The following is a 6,975-nucleotide window of genomic DNA, read 5'->3' as shown; positions in this document are numbered from 1 at the left end:
GAGGCCTTCACGCCAGCTTCGGCCCCTCCGGCCACACTTGAACCTGGAACTGGACTTGAGGGTGACAGAGCAAGAGCAGGTGGCCCCGAATGTCTTCAGAGACTCTCCCTCTGGGCCAAAGAAACCAGGGAGGCCGGGCCCCTGTGTCTGCTCTGTCCTCACCACCTCCAGGGAGCGGCAAGCAGAGGGGGAGAGAGCCGGTCCCGTCCTCCGGCCCCGCACCTGCCCAACCCAGAGGGATGCTGTGACCCTGTTCTGTCCATCTTGTCCACTCACCCACCCTCCCCCATCTCCGGCAGCCTCCGCTTCTTCCCCTCCCACCCCGACACCCCCACACCCCGACACCCCAGGCCTCCTCCTGTAGGGACCCTGCCCCCCACCCTCCACCTTTGGCTTCTCCGGGCTGACAGCGCCCAGGACCCTGCCCTGAGCCAGCAGGCAGCACCCTGGCCTCCACCTGCCCCTCTGGCCCCTCCCCAGCCGGCCCATGCTGGGGACCAGGCCAGACCCTGTGGCCTTCGTTATAGACCGTAGTACAAAAACATAATAAAATAAAATGAATGTTTTCTCAGTGAAAATCCATTAGATGAGTTACTAGTGTAATTTAATAATAGGGACGGGAAGCTGCAGCAAATTACCGAAGTATATAATTAAAGTAAATCTATTTTAAAGTCCTTTATTGCTCGGTGTTTCCCAGGTCCCGGTTCCCCCCTCACCCAAAGCCCCCCTTCCGTCCCCAAGTGTGAGGAGGGAGATGGGCGCGGTGGGCTCCTTGGAAGCCATCGGTACCTGGTTACCATGTGCCAGGCGCGGCTGAGACCCCAGGCTGGCTTCCCCCTGGGCAGAGCAGGGGACGAATGAGTGACAGGCACCGGGTGAGGTCAGATCCCAGGACCCACCTCCACGGAAGCCTCTGGGTGAGGGCTGATTTTTGCCCTAAATGTTGAACCCATTAAACCGAGGAGAGATGGGGTAGGGGGAGGCGTATGCCCTGAGAATACCAATCATGGGGGGCAGAGGCCACCGACCCCCCTGGACCTCAGACTTGCTAATATTTATCAATTCCAGGATGGTGTCGGGGTTATGAGACAGCAGGAAGCTAAGACTCAGAGGCGTTCCGTACTCCCCCAGAGTCACACAGGGACAAACGGCAGAGCTGGGATTTGGTCTTGTCCAGCAGGGGACACAGGACCACGGAGCTCCCGGCAGGGATTGCTGTCTGCTGGGTACAAAAGCCTTGTGTAATAATCCCGATCACTTACTAGCGGTTTTTCAAAGGAGGAAAGAGAGGTGACATGCACGGCTACTGCTTCCACCTTCTGAATTCTGTAGGAGGTGGAGGGTGGGGGGCCAGGGTGGGCCCGGGCAAGACAAATCCGTGATTCTGATTACATGATGTTCTGTCCCAGTCCCTCCACCTTCCAAGCCTGGAAAGGATCAGGGCTTCAGCCCCTCGGGGGTATGTCCTGTGGGACTCCCCGAAGCCCCCAGACCCTGAGTTCGGCCTGGCCTGCCACGGGCAGGGGGTGGGCAAGCCCGCCACCCTGGCCCAGGAGGGGCCGCAGAGCCTTGGGTCACCTGAGATGATGGTAATGAGAGAATTTTCCGTAGAAAGAATTTCATTGAAACCCAGGACAATGCGTTTGCCCCTTTTCTAGAGCACTCAGGACCGCTGTGCTACTGACAGCCGCAGAGACCCAGTGACCCAAATAGACATGAAGCCACAAGGGCCACTCAGTTAGCACAGTGAGCTCTTGGCTTAAGAGAGAAAATGACCCCCCCAGAGAAGAAAGAACTTCCTGCCCTGCAGCAGGTTTTCCAGGGAACGCTGGACCTCGGGACAGGCCATCCTGCCACTGCCGCCCCAGGCAGGGGTCCTGGCCTCCTCCTGCTGGCCCTCCCCCTCCTCTCCAAAGGACAAGGCAGGGAGGACCCCCCACCGTCACCCTCTGAGAGGATGAGAGAGGTATGGGCCTGGCAGGCTGCAGTCCTATGCAAATGAGATGCAAAGTGGATGCAAATCCGAGCTCTCCCTTTCTGAATCTCCTGTTGTCATCTGGTAGCTGAGCCGCTGCAGGCCTCTGGGTGCTCTGAAGGCGGCCGCCTCCTTCATGTCCATCAAGGACAGGGTGCTCGGGCGATGGGGCAGCAAGTAGGGCTTTGTAGGAGGCAGGGGGCTGCCCACCCACCCACCAGCCTGACCAAACCTCAGGATGCCATGTTTCCTGGGGCTCAGGCCATGGCTACTTCTTCTCCGCAGCCAACTGTTCCAGTTGTGCCCAAACATGCACCCCCCCCCCCAAGGCGCCAGGGAGGACCCCATCCTGAATGTGCAGTCAGGCTGGAGTGCAAATGTCCCCCACCTTTAGCTGCAAGGGGTGGTGGCTGAGGGTGGGTACAGCCTGGAGGGTGAATTCTCCACATCGATTTCTCAGTTTGGAGCAGCCTTAGGGACTGCTCCCCACCGCAGGGAAGAGAATGGAGTGAGGGAGCACCTCTGCTCATCCGAGACTGCGCCTCAATGCCACACATCTGTGCTGCTCAGGCCATGCTGTCAGCCCCCATGTGTCATCTGTTCCCAGGCCCAGGGTGCCTGGGACCCCCTGAGAAAGCACTTCCATTGTCCCGCTCATGGAGCATTAGACCAAGGTCGGCTGCCCGGATGCTTGCAAGTTACCTTGATCGTTTCTCGGGCTCGCTTCGGCAGCACATATACTAAAATTGGTCGGGCTCTGCCCGTGGTGGGCCCCCACAGCAGACGTCACCTTTATCTGCCGCATAATCACTCAGGATGGACAGTGGCCATCGCTTGTTGAGAGCCTTGTAGGCACCGGATGCCGTTCCAGGTGTTGAACAGCAAGGATGGCAGTGGACACAGAGCACAGGGTCAGGAGTCAAAACGCCTGGGTCTGAATCCAGCTGGACTTCTCCTTAGCTGCAGGATACTGGATAAGTGCTCCAGCTCCGACAAGAGCTTCCTCGCGTATTCACTAGAGGTAAAGATAGTCCCTTCCTTTCCTCCTGGGATGAACAAATGAAGCACCGTATATGAGAGTATCTAATCAAATGCTTGGTCCCTAGAAAGTGCACAGTGAAGCACGGCTTTAGATACATGGATAAAAATGTAATCTTCATAACAAAGCTGCAAAGTATGACTTTCCCTATCTTACAAATGAGGATGCAGAGGTCCAGAGAGGTTAAGAAACAGGTTCAAGTTCAGCCAGCGAGGCAAAGGACCAGGCCCCAACCACCGACAGGTATATCCCCCAGCAGGCTCCCACACCCCCACACCCTTCCATCTATAATGGCAGCAACAGTGGCATTCTGTGAGCCAATGTGTGGTGTTGGGAGAATTTCCAGGAGCTGCCCGAGGTGGGGCATGCACTCGAGGCTGTGGGGAGTGTGGCTCAGACTTCTTCTGTTGCTCTTTTGTCTGCCCATATAGCTCAGGGCTGGCCAGGGCTGGAAAGCCCCATGCAGCCGGCCAAAAACACATATCCGGGGCTGTGCACCCAGTGGGCCAGCTGGCACCTGCGGACAAGCTGGGGGGTCCACAGGAGGGAGGCAGCAGGCAAAGCAGCATCCTCGGCCCCTAACGATGCATAGCACTAGTGGGTGCACATGACCGTTTACCAAATGAAGGCAACGGGTGAGTGGGTGGGTGGTAGCAGGGTGGCTGTCCAGATTGGTTTCCACTCAGTGGTTGTTTGTAGGGAGGAGCAGAAAGAGGTATGCAGGACTCACTTACTCCCCAACCTGTCTTATCGTCGGCAAGGGCCGTGTAAATGGACACACAATCCAGGGAGCCCGGAGCGTTAACCCTGCATCTTGAGGGCCATCCTATTTGAGGAGAGGCTGTGTCTACAGAAAAGGCAGGTGAACCCAGCTGGAGGAGAACAAGCAGGGAGTTGAATTTCCCCTGGAGCTTAGACTAGCCTTCCATGCCACAGCCTTTAGCAGTTAGGAGAAAAGAAAAGGCTTTTGTTATAAGAGCCCTCTTTAATGGGAAGGAAATGCAGTCTTGTCAAAAGCCCAGGGTGGTAACACTTCCCTAACACAATACATGCTGGTGACAACGTCTAATGAAGACTTTTATGATAGGAATGTAATTGTAAAAAAAAAAAAAAATGATTAAAAAATTGGTTTCAATGCTTTGTGATCCAAGAGTTCATTTGTTTCCTCATTCATGCACTAAATAAGCCCCTAATTAATCTTGAACCTTGAAGAAAGGAGACTAGATTGGCATTTTCTCCATAAGGACACACTTCACATTTTGGAAAGTTTGAAGAGGCTCTCAAGCGTTTTCCTTGAGTAGTATTTTATCAGCATTTTAGAGAGGCCTCATTAGGCTGCTGAGGCTGCTAATTGCATTACCATATTTTTAAGCCTTATAGGTGAGGGTCAGGCTCGAGGGTCTCCCAGTCCCCACCACCACCCCCACTGCATTTGCTGGCTCCACATGTCAGAAATCTGGCATTCGTTTTGCTCCCTGGAGGAAGGAGAACGAGCCCCAGGGCTGTGGACTGACCAGGCTCTCCTCCACGGCCGCTGGCTTGCGGCAACAGAGAGAGGCCACCTCTCACACGGGCAGGGACCAGGCTGCTTTCTCTTCGTGGAAAATGTAGCTTCAGGAATCATTATGATGCCATCATTTCTAGGGAGGAGGAAGGAACCTCCAATTTTGCAGCCAAGAAAAGCAAAGCAAAAGGAATGTGTGTGTGTATGTGTGGTGTGTGTGTGTGTATACATAGATATGAGAATACGTGGGGAAAGATAGATATAAATATATATTCATATATAAATATATGTATATGTGTGCATAGATAGATATGCATATATGTGTGTATAAATAGATGTGAATAGATCTGTGTGTATGTGAATGCATGCATATGTAGATAGCTATAAATATGTGTGTATATAAATATGTGTGTGTGTGTGTGTGTGTGTGTGTGAATAGAGGGACCGTGTGTGCATGAGTAGTGAGTGATGATGCTTGTGTTTGTCTGGATATTTCCCCTCTATGTAAAGAAAATTTTGACGGAGAACCCATTCCCAAACCGAAACAGCTGGGCGGAATAAAGCGTGCCCTCCACCGTGGCTTTAGCGTGTATTTGTGTGTTTGATCCTCCCTACAGCCTCGAGAAGAACGGACGGGTATTTCCCCCGTGTCTGGGAGCAGGAAGTGGATTCTGGGCGATCTTAAGTCTCAGATCGCGTGGGTGGAGGAACGAATGTCTGAAGCAAGGCTGCAGACTGGCCTCGCCGGCCCACGTGCTCAGCCCTGGACTATCCCCCCTGGAGTCAGGTCCACCTGGGTCCAAACCCCAGCTCTGCATCCCCGGGCAAGCGTCTTAGCCCCTCTGAGCATCTGGTGCCCTAGTGTAATCGAAACCGGAGACAAGTGGCTGAGGCTGGGTCTCCATGGACACCAGGAGCAGAGGGAGGAACCCCACAACCAACACGCACGCCCAGGTCTCACCCCCAACGCCACCCAGAGACTTGGGATGGAGACAGCTCCCATCTGTTGGACATTTCTCGTCCCCGAGAACCTCATCCCCAAAGTTGGAACAGACAATGTCCCGGGTCAGTTCCCCACCCGGCAGCGAGAGGCTCCCCCCTCTAGGCTCTGCCGCTGGTTTCCCATAGACTTTTTTCTTTTTAACCTGAGTGCCTGGGACCCGGCAGCCACCCAGAGCCCCTCATGTGCCCCAGTCCTAACCCCACAAGCTTGGGGCTCCCTGCAGGTGTAACAATAATGGTGCTGTGCCTGGGGGCTCCAAAAAGAAGGGGGTTAAGAGACTATATTCAGGCTGAGGGCTCCTGTTCCCTGGTTGCCACCTGGGGGCACTGGCAGCAACCAGGAGAGGGCTTGTTTTTGGGGGTTTTTTTTTTTGATGTATTTATTTATTTGAGAGAGGGGTGGGGGCAGAGGGAGAGGAAGAGAGATCATCTCAAGCAGACTCTGTGCTGAGTGCAGAGCCCGACACAGGGCTCGATCTCACGACCCGGCAATCATGACCTGAGCCGAAACCAAGAGCCTGACATTCGACCAACCGTGCCACCCAGGCGGCCCCCGGGGGAGGGCTTTTATGGCCCTGACCGGGCTGTGCCCCACCCGCTAATAGAGGCCCTGTGTCACCACAAGGACAACCTCTGGAGATGAGCAGTCCCCTCCCAGCTGGAGTCCAGGCCCCCACACCAGTGCCGGGGGGCCATCTGAGTTTTTGTTAAGCACAGAATAAGGAGACTCTTCAACTGGACTCCAGGCGACAAGGCAAGGAACACCTGGTGAGGCTACTGTGCCAAAGGAGGAAGGGAACCACAGGCAGGCGGGGAGCCTCCGGGGCAAGACCCAGCTGGCTCCCTCCTGCCAATGGCCAGGTCGGACCATGAGATCGGGTCCGCAACAAGCTGGCTGCGTCCCTCCTCAGGCTGGGAGGGTCGGCCGAAGGGATGCTGTCCGCAGTGGGCTCTGGCCATCTTCTCGGATGGACGGGCAATATTTGGGAATAAGCAGAGGGTTGTCCAGGTTTCTGTAGGACCCCTCTGTGTCCCCAGGCCTTAGAGAAGGAGAGAGGCACGTGTGTGGGGTCAGGACATTGATGGCTCGGCAGAGGTTTCTGAACCAGGCAGACACAGACGCAAGTGTCAGCTCAGCCACATCCCACCAGGGCGGCCGTGGGCAGGTGACTCACCCCCGCCCCCAGACGCCTGCTTCCTCACCTACAAGACGCAGCTAAAATCGTCACCACCACTTCACCACGTCCATCCTGAAAGGACTAAGACCAATCACTCAACTATTTACTGAGCACCTATCACGTATTGGCCTGTGGGTCACAGTCCCACGGAGGACACGGTCGGCGAGCAAGTAACCTGACAAGTATGGGAGAAGGAGTTGTGAGAAGCACAGTGAGCGGGGAGAGGAGGCCGTGGGCAGGAGTAAGGAGGACAGGCTTCCTGGGGGCGGGCGGAGAA

The sequence above is a fragment of the Vulpes vulpes genome, chromosome 2, assembly GCF_048418805.1.
Source record: "Vulpes vulpes isolate BD-2025 chromosome 2, VulVul3, whole genome shotgun sequence".
In the NCBI taxonomy this organism is placed as follows: Eukaryota; Metazoa; Chordata; class Mammalia; order Carnivora; family Canidae; genus Vulpes; species Vulpes vulpes.
This window is presented reverse-complemented; position numbering follows the sequence as displayed.